We start from the raw sequence: 8546 nt of genomic DNA on the forward strand, positions 1-8546 counted from the left end.
TGAGGACAATCAATATAATTCAGCCAAGATTTTCTAAGGGATAAATTGACTTTTTACTAATCTTGGTTTTACAAGTCATGGTTCAGCTTCTATGTCACTTACTGCTTAAAAAAACATTTTAGTATAAATTTTCCTGAAATGCCTTTCACTGTTTCTTCCATACACAGACATATTCTTTTATTGAGCATCCAACCTTAAGGTGGGGACATTAAATTTCCCTCCAATTTATCTACATTAGCTATAGAAGAAAACTTTCCTACTTTGGGAATGTGAGATTGGGCTCAACACTAAAGAAGTTATTTATCACAAACTGGGGGAGTGGAACTTAGTATGACTAATATATTCAAAATATATACATTATTTGTACTGAGAAAATCATAACCCAAATTTATTTTCATAAATATAAGTTACATTGGAAGCACATAAAACATATGATGTTTCAACCAAGTCCAAATATCAGCAAACCTCCAGGCATTGAACAATGCCTACAAAAATTTGTATTATTTATTTTTAATCTGTCTTTATTATTTTTACAAATAACTCAAGGCGGTGAACATATCTAACACACCTTTCTGCTCCTATTTTCCCCACAACAACCCTGATGTGAGTTGGGCTGAGAGAGAATGACTGGCCGAAAAGTCATCCAGCTGGATTTCATGGCTAAGGTGGGACTAGAACTCACTATCTCCCAGTTTCTAGCCTGGTGTCTTAACCATTAGATCAAACTGGCTCCTTGAAACTTCCCACATCTTTCCACGGAGTCTAGTTGTTTGAATCAAGCTTTTTAAAAAAAGCTTTTCTAAGATATTGAGGCATATAAGTTGTCAAATATTTCTCTTATTTGTGTTGAACAAGCGACTTCAAAGACTTGACATATCTAAGTGCTAACTTGGGCAGCCACATCCATAACTCCTTGCTTGAAAACTTTCTTGATTTTTGGATCTGATCAGACTGGGAATTGGATGGAGAAGTCATATTGAGGGATGACATTTGAATTTGGGTGGCCCAAGTGTGAGTTGCATGTTGTTCAATTGCTCTTCGAAAGACAGCTTTTAAAATAGGGTTTCAATTTAAAAATAGGAAGCCATTACACATAATGACTCTGAACTTGTGTTATTAATTTCAGTTCTATTGTTACATCACAGCAGGAACTAGATTGGGAAGGGTATAGGAAATTACTGCAAAGTAAAATCTTTAGCTATAGCAAATGTGAGGCAGATAATATTTTAATAGTATATAAAGTGCTGAGGTTTTCATTAATCAGCAGTACTGTAAGATTGCTTTGTTTCCACTTTTAAGCATCTGGCAATCCAATATCTAGGAATAATTTCAAAAGTAACTGCTTACCTATGACTGTGCCAAAATAACTTTTCTCACAGTGTTGTTTCAATAAATATCCTGCTTAGCCCTATTTCAAATGTTAGGTGACTATAGGATTCCTTATGCTTTCTTACTCATATTCTAGGTTGCCAGGGGCCCTCCACCAACCAAGACTGGCCAAATTCTGCACAACTATTTTATTGGGCCAACTTAACTCTCCAGTTTATTCCAGTCTTGTGTATTTATGGTATTTTTACAGCTGTGGTTAAAACCTTTGGGTATCAGATTAAAATCTCCAAGAACTAAACCCACAAAGCCAATTCTAATGCCATAAGAGTCAAAGTATCATAATTATCATACTGCAGCAATATTAGGAAGATCATCATCACCAACAATCTACAATTCCTACTTCCAGCTAACTGTTACGCTTTATCAGAAATTTTTTTTTAATAAAAAATACATATAGCTATTCCTCAAATACAGTTCCACCTCTTTGCTAATTTAGTGGCAAAAACATTTTGCTAAGCGACACACTAGCATTTATCTGGTTTTATCCAAGCATGTTGTGTAAAGCCATCTATTATGGGTTGTAAACTATAAATTAAGATGTACTGTTAGGAAGCCCACTCCATCATGTCATGTTTGATAAACATGACTGGATAAAAGATTATTTCAGAATAATGTGTGAATCTAGTCTTAAACTAGCCTTCAAGGCAGATTACAGATTGTTTTCCATAACAACTCATTTAAATTGCTTTTTATTGCGGAAGTGAGGTGGGGGACACGGAGTTCCCAGAGGATGCCAGGAAAGTGTCATGAACTTTTTAGCACGCTGTGGTGTACGAATCTATGTAATTGTGAAGTAACAATCATTAGCACAATGAGTGAAACAGTTCATAGCTCCAACACGGAGAAATTTACCAAAGACCTAAACTTTAAGACCTACAAACTCAAGATTTTTACAATTACACATTAGCTCCTGGTATGGGACCAAGAGTCAGTAGAGTTTTTATATGGGCCAACATTTGTTCTTCCCAACCCCCTTAAGCTGCAGGTTTAGCTGGCCCCAAGAGTGAACTTTCAAACAAAAATGTCCTATGTTGCATTGGAAGAATGCCGTATAAGACATTCCAGGACACTGAGGAAAGCTTTAATTAACAGCTCATAGCAGCTCAGTAGCCAATATCAGCACCGATGTGCCCAAGCAAGAGTCAGTCAAGTACATTAGCAGTTGCTCAAGAGTGAGCATGGCTAATACGAATGAATGAAGCAATGCAGATAAATAAAGCATGAATTCCTTCCTTCCCACTATCATTTCTTAAGAATTGGGGAAGGGGTCATTCTACATTTGCAAAGAATAAAAGATTTTGCACAGGTGGGAAATCCTGATATAGATACCTATAGATACACTGCTTAAAAGTGCAGATCCCTTTGAAGATTAGCCATTGGCTGGAAGGCACTATCTGCCTGTTGAATTTTAATCCTTTTTATACTGTCTAAGCAGAGCATCTCTCTCATCTCTCTCCTTCCCTGTCCAATTACTTCTACTTATTCAATACCATCACCATCACTGGTCTTGTTCCTCCCTGTCTCTTAGCCCTTCTTCTCAGAGCAGCTATCTCATCTCCTTATCCCAGCTCCATCCTGGTGAAAAAAGGAAGGAAAAAGAAGGTACCTGGGACAAAAAAGGGATGGGATACGCACAATGAGGAATCATTTAAATGGAAACCTTACTTTATAGGCAAATAGTTTGGATTAGTAATTCATTCAACTAATGTAACTTTTTTTTTTACCTGATCCTTTGACATATTCAGCAATCCCCAGACATCAGCAGGGCTCCAACCCTTCTAGACTTCCATAAGGCATTGAAGACCTAGATCTTATTAGAGCCAGTAGGTTAAACCAGCCATGTTGGTGAAACGATGTGGGTCTGTACGTATTAATGCTGGAATTTTAGGTTCACACAAACTATTATTTCTTTAATTTTCTGGGTGCTACCCAGCATCACTGCCACGACCAGATATTCCAAAGGTGCTTTTTTTTTTCCCTTAAAAAGGCAACTGAACTTTCTTGGTTTGTTTTTCTTTGAAAATATTTTGCTTCTCATCCAAGTTCTGAAGAACTGAAGAAGTTTCTTGGATGAGAAGTCAAACATTTTCAAAGAAAAAACAAAGAAAATCCAGTTGCCTTTTGGGAGCGGGGGGGAAGCACCTTTGAGACAACCATGACCTAGATGATTATCTCCATACACATATACCATGACAATGGCTTTCAATAAAAATGATTCATGAACAATGCTTAATACATGCAGTACAAATAAATACAATAAAAGTGTTTCACATATACACATACGTTTCATTGGGGTAAATTACAGGATTGATTTTAGTTAAAATTAGCAACCTTACTTGGCAAAATACAAAACCTGAGCACACCACAGTTCATTTAGTTTTAACTGTGAGGGATTTTTTTTCAATCCTTTAGAATTGGAGATCATTATTAAATTCAGGGCTATGCTCCTTTGAGATAACAATGATGCATTTGTGACAGATGCATTTGTCCAATACTCGTCTTTCCTTAGGCATGGGTTACCCACACGCCAATGATATTATAGAAGTACATAATTAAGTTTGATGAGTTATCTGAATTCCACAATAAGCATCACTCTTGTAATTATCAATGAACAAGATTGCCCATTTAAAACCAACAGAGTAGCCAAATATAAGTTTGAATGGTTTAGGACACTGGTGGCGAACCTTTTACTCACCGAGTGCCAAACAGGTACACGCTTTGCGTGCTTTGCGCATGCGTGTGCTATCCATGCTAACATGTGGCTCCTCTCCATGCGCTATGCATGCAACCTCACCATCTGCGCATGTGCACAGCTTTCACGCATGTCCCCGTGCACTGCACCTGCAATCGCACCATCTGCGCATGAATGCAGGTTGCGCATGGTTTCCCCCATGAGGTTTTTGTGCATGCGATGCATGCACGCAAATGTCGTCTACACATGCGCATGGTGCACACAAGTACTCTCACATGTATGTGCAAATGCACACGCATGCGCAGGAGAGCTCCGAATACCAGCTGGGTCCTCTGATTTGCACGCATGCGCACCGGGGGCCCGAACAGCGACAGTTTGCATGCCCAGAAAGATGGCTCTGCATGCCACCTTGGGCACGCATGCCATAGGTTCGCCATCATTGTCTTAGGACCTATAAATAATGAAAAAAGAGACTGTTTGGGAAGTCATCACTTAGTTAGAAGAATGCCAAAAAAAAGGACAATCAAAATGTTTAATAGGCTAAAACAATTTCATATGAACAGGATTGCAGCATTTCAATTTTTTTTCTTTTAGATAAGACAGGGGACCTCCATTTATAGTAGTAATAAGGTGTAAGAAGACATGCTATATGCATTATGATCTATATGTGTGTCAGTGCACAAATGTATCTAAAACCTAAAGTAATCCAATGAAACTTAATATCTATCAAGATAGATCAAATAAAATATTGCTCCACAAAGTAATGGCTCAGCTATGGAATTCTCTGCAAGACTTAATGTTAGGTGTAAATGTAAGCAGAATAAGGCAAATTCATAAACAATGTAAAAGCAATCTTTACTTGCAAGGTGTACAAACGTTTCCTTTTGATTCAGAAACGGGTTCTGGAAAATAATTCATCATCTCACATTGTTCATGAAAAACACATTTCCAAAGTTGATGACAATAAAGCAATCAAATATTATAAACAAAACATAAAAACATAGATTAAAATCTAGTTAGGAAATAAACCAGTTCTAGATTAATCCTATTTTACCACAGCAAATTAAATTCTCAAAATGAGCCTGAATGAACATAGTATACCCTACCAACAGAAGGCCAACAGAGGTGGAACTAATCTGACTTGATTTAGAAGAGAGCTCCAGAAACTAGGAATAGATACCTCACTTATTTAAATCCAAGCTTATTTTAATGTGTTCACCAAACAGGTCACTAAAGGCAGGGGAAGGACTTCTCTCAAGGACCTGTCAGAATGGTGCTGGTATCTATAATCTGTTCTTCCTCGAAATTTCAGAGCACAGAGATACAAATGTTATACTACCCAGCTGTTATACCTCATGTGCAGGGCTTTACACAACTTACACTACCTCTACTCTCTTCCTAGAAGAAAAGAGTGTAGTCTAGGACCTGAACATATTCAGCATTGGGACAATACAGTTGCATGAGGTTGTACAGTCACAACCAACATCTTGACTTGCAAACAGAAACAGAGAGCTATGAAGTGCAAATATTGGAGAAAAGGATTTGCCTGTTCTCTGGAGCCAACCAACTGACAAGAGTGCTGGACTGGCTGAAGCTTCTGAAGACTTTTCCAAGAAAGTTTCCATGTGGAGTGTGTTAAAACAGCCCAAATGAGATAGAGCATTTGGTGTTACAGCCTGATATGAAATCCCTAAGAACTGGCAATGCTGCCAAACTAACCTTAGTTAAGACAAAGCTCTTCTGGTCACTGCCAAAATCTGGTCATTCAGTTTCAGGGCTGAATCCACAAGTACATTCAAGCTATGGGTCTGGATGTCTAAGAAAGCTTGAATCCTTACTCCTTGGATTGCCTTTCCATTAAGCAGAAGTACTTCTGTCCTGCTTGAATTAAGTTTTAATAAAAGCAGTAGTGCACTGTCCCCAAGTCCTGTCTGTGACCATAAGCATCTGAGAATCGAACAGGTTTCCAGGCCTGTTAGAATAAAAATTGTGCTTAACGCAACATCCCCTTACTTTCAATAGCTTCGGTTCTGGATGCACAATGACTAGAAAGGCACTTAGCAGAAAATATTAAGGACCTCAAAGTCACCAAAGTTACACTGATTTCAGAGCGAGGGTTTTTTTTTTTTCCCCTCCTTCTTGCTTTTTGCTCTTAATCTTTCTAGCTGAACCATCAATGCTGTTATCACCCTCCTGGTTCATATTAGCCTTAATAGCAACATGCTGAACTAAAAGAAAAAAGAAAATTCATTATTGTTAACATGCCAAACACAAAGCCTCCCCCCCCAAAAAAAAAAACCGAAGCCAATAGACACAAATTCAACCAGCGTTACCGGTATATTCCTGGTTCTTTGGAATAAACCTTGCCAATCTCAAGGAGATTTACTGGTTCAGGCACCAGGAATAGGATTAGATGATGAAATCAGCACCCCGGCTCCAGTGGACAGGAGGATGGCCCCAAATCACTCCCACAGGTGCTTCCTCAGAAAAACCAACAAGATTCCAAGAAAGAAATAAGACACAAAGCACTTCTAGCAAGACCATCAGGTTTGCTCCTTTTCTTCACCCACTCACCTGCTTACCTAGCGCTCCAACTGCAACACCTCAATCCCAGGAAAGAAAAGGAGAGAGAGAGAGAGAGAGAGAGAGAGAGAGAGAGAGAGAGAGAGAGAGAGAGAGAGAGATGACTACACCTCATTTTACATCCTGCAAATGTGAGTTTCATTGGGTCTCCTACCTGCTGCAGTTGCCCAGAAAGAAAAAAAGATCCTAATGCTGCTTCAGACTGACAGCCTTCGCTCTTAAAATCCAAGTTCTGTGAAACAGCGAGATGATGGGCAAAAAGACCACGGGGGTGGGGGAAAAAAAAACCGGCTTCAAACAGGCAAGACTCTGGAGTGAGCACTGGTAAGCGTTCTTTTCCAGATTCCCAAACACTGGCACGTGAATCTCCCTTGGTAATTCAAACGCTACAGCTGGTGAAAGGGGGGGGGGAATAAAACCCAGCCTCTCTCCAGATCCTCCCGAAACTTGCTTTAACCAGGCGCTTTGCTGGGGGGCGGGACCTGGAGAGGAGCCCTGGCGAGGAGGGGGCGGGCAAGGAGGGATTCCCCGTCCGCGCTGCGCCTCCGCGTGGATAAACTTTTGCCGAGGGAGCCGCCTGAGAAGGAGGGGCGGAGGGTGGAGGGGGGGCCAAATAACGGGGGGGGGGGAAGTGGGAGGTTTGTCATATTATGCCTGGAACGGCGCGATCTTGTCTTTCAACAAACGAGCGTCGAGAAAAGTTAAATCCTGTATAAGAATATTGGTGACCAATATTGTACGCTTCGATCATTCCCGAGTCTGTATAAGCTTGCTAAGTAACCTTTAAATATCAGCCATCTATCTTGGTATACCTTGCGCCAGCTGAATGTTGTGTTTTAAGATTCTTTTTTTTTTCCCCCTTTAAAAACTGGACATTGATTATGAAATGATGAGCTAGCAGCCTCCAGCATCGATCACTCCAGTGGTGGGTTTCAAATTTTTTTTACTACCGGTTCTGTGGGTGTGGCTTGGTGGGCGGGGCGTGGCTTGGTGGGCGGGGCAGGGGAAGGATACTATAAAATCTCCATTCCCACCCCACTCCAGGGGAAGTTTACTGCAAAATCCTCATTTTCTCCCGATCAGCTGGGACTTGGGAGGCAGAGAATAGATGGGGGCAGGGACAGTCAGAATTTTTACTACCGGTTCTCCAAACCACTCAAAATTTCCGCTACCGGTTCTCCAGAACTGGTCGGAACCTGCTGAAACCCACCTCTGAATCACTCTGACTTCCAAGCACGCCTGTCTAGGCTACCAGGGAGCATCCCTGTCTGGCTTAGGAAATAAAAAGGATCTGGTGGGTTTATAGGTGATATTTGCACATTTGTGGGGAATCTGGATGTTAGCAACATCATTGGTAGATTCTCTTCTGTAAACTGACACTTTGTGATCAGTCTGTCTGCACCACGGTGGGTATTTTATTAATGCTATTTCTCCAGTAGCAGCTGTTTGAGGGGAAGTCACCTTCCAGATGTGTCCACTACGCCAAGTGAGGACGTACCTCATGGATGTTAGGGAGTGGCAGGGAGAGCAACTAAGCAGCTACGTCATGGCAGAAATGAATTGACCAAGAAGGTTTCTGGAAAAGGGGATGGAAGGCCACTCCCAGCTATTATCCCAGTTAAATTGATTCCATGGAGTCTGATGGGCTCAATTACTGGAGGGTTTGGCAGCTCAGAAACTACTCCTGGAATACTTAAATGTAGTTTATTGCAGGGGTGAAATGCTCCCGATTCGGACCGTATCGCCGGATCCAGTAGCGATGGAGGCGGGTGGATCGGAGAACCGGTAGCAAAAATCCCTGCCCCCCCGCATGCCCAGCTGAGCCACACGATCATCAGAGGCTTTTTTTCTTTTAAATGCCTCTGACGATCCAAGCTGAGTT

At 40.8% G+C, this 8546-nt stretch overlaps 1 protein-coding gene across 1 annotated transcript in view; it reads right to left on the reverse strand.

Annotated features, from left to right (window-relative positions):
• The window catches only part of COL21A1 (collagen type XXI alpha 1 chain), an 88592-nt gene extending 81246 nt beyond the window's left edge, over positions 1 to 7346 (reverse strand). The window contains exon 1 of the mRNA XM_087882456.1: positions 6819 to 7346. The gene's annotated coding sequence lies outside the window, so the exon portion shown is untranslated. The remainder of the gene's footprint in view (positions 1 to 6818) is intronic.
• Between the last annotated feature and the right edge of the window lie 1200 nt (positions 7347 to 8546).

Source organism: Pantherophis guttatus, chromosome 1, assembly GCF_059756535.1.
Source record: "Pantherophis guttatus breed Tessera chromosome 1, ASM5975653v1, whole genome shotgun sequence".
In the NCBI taxonomy this organism is placed as follows: Eukaryota; Metazoa; Chordata; class Lepidosauria; order Squamata; family Colubridae; genus Pantherophis; species Pantherophis guttatus.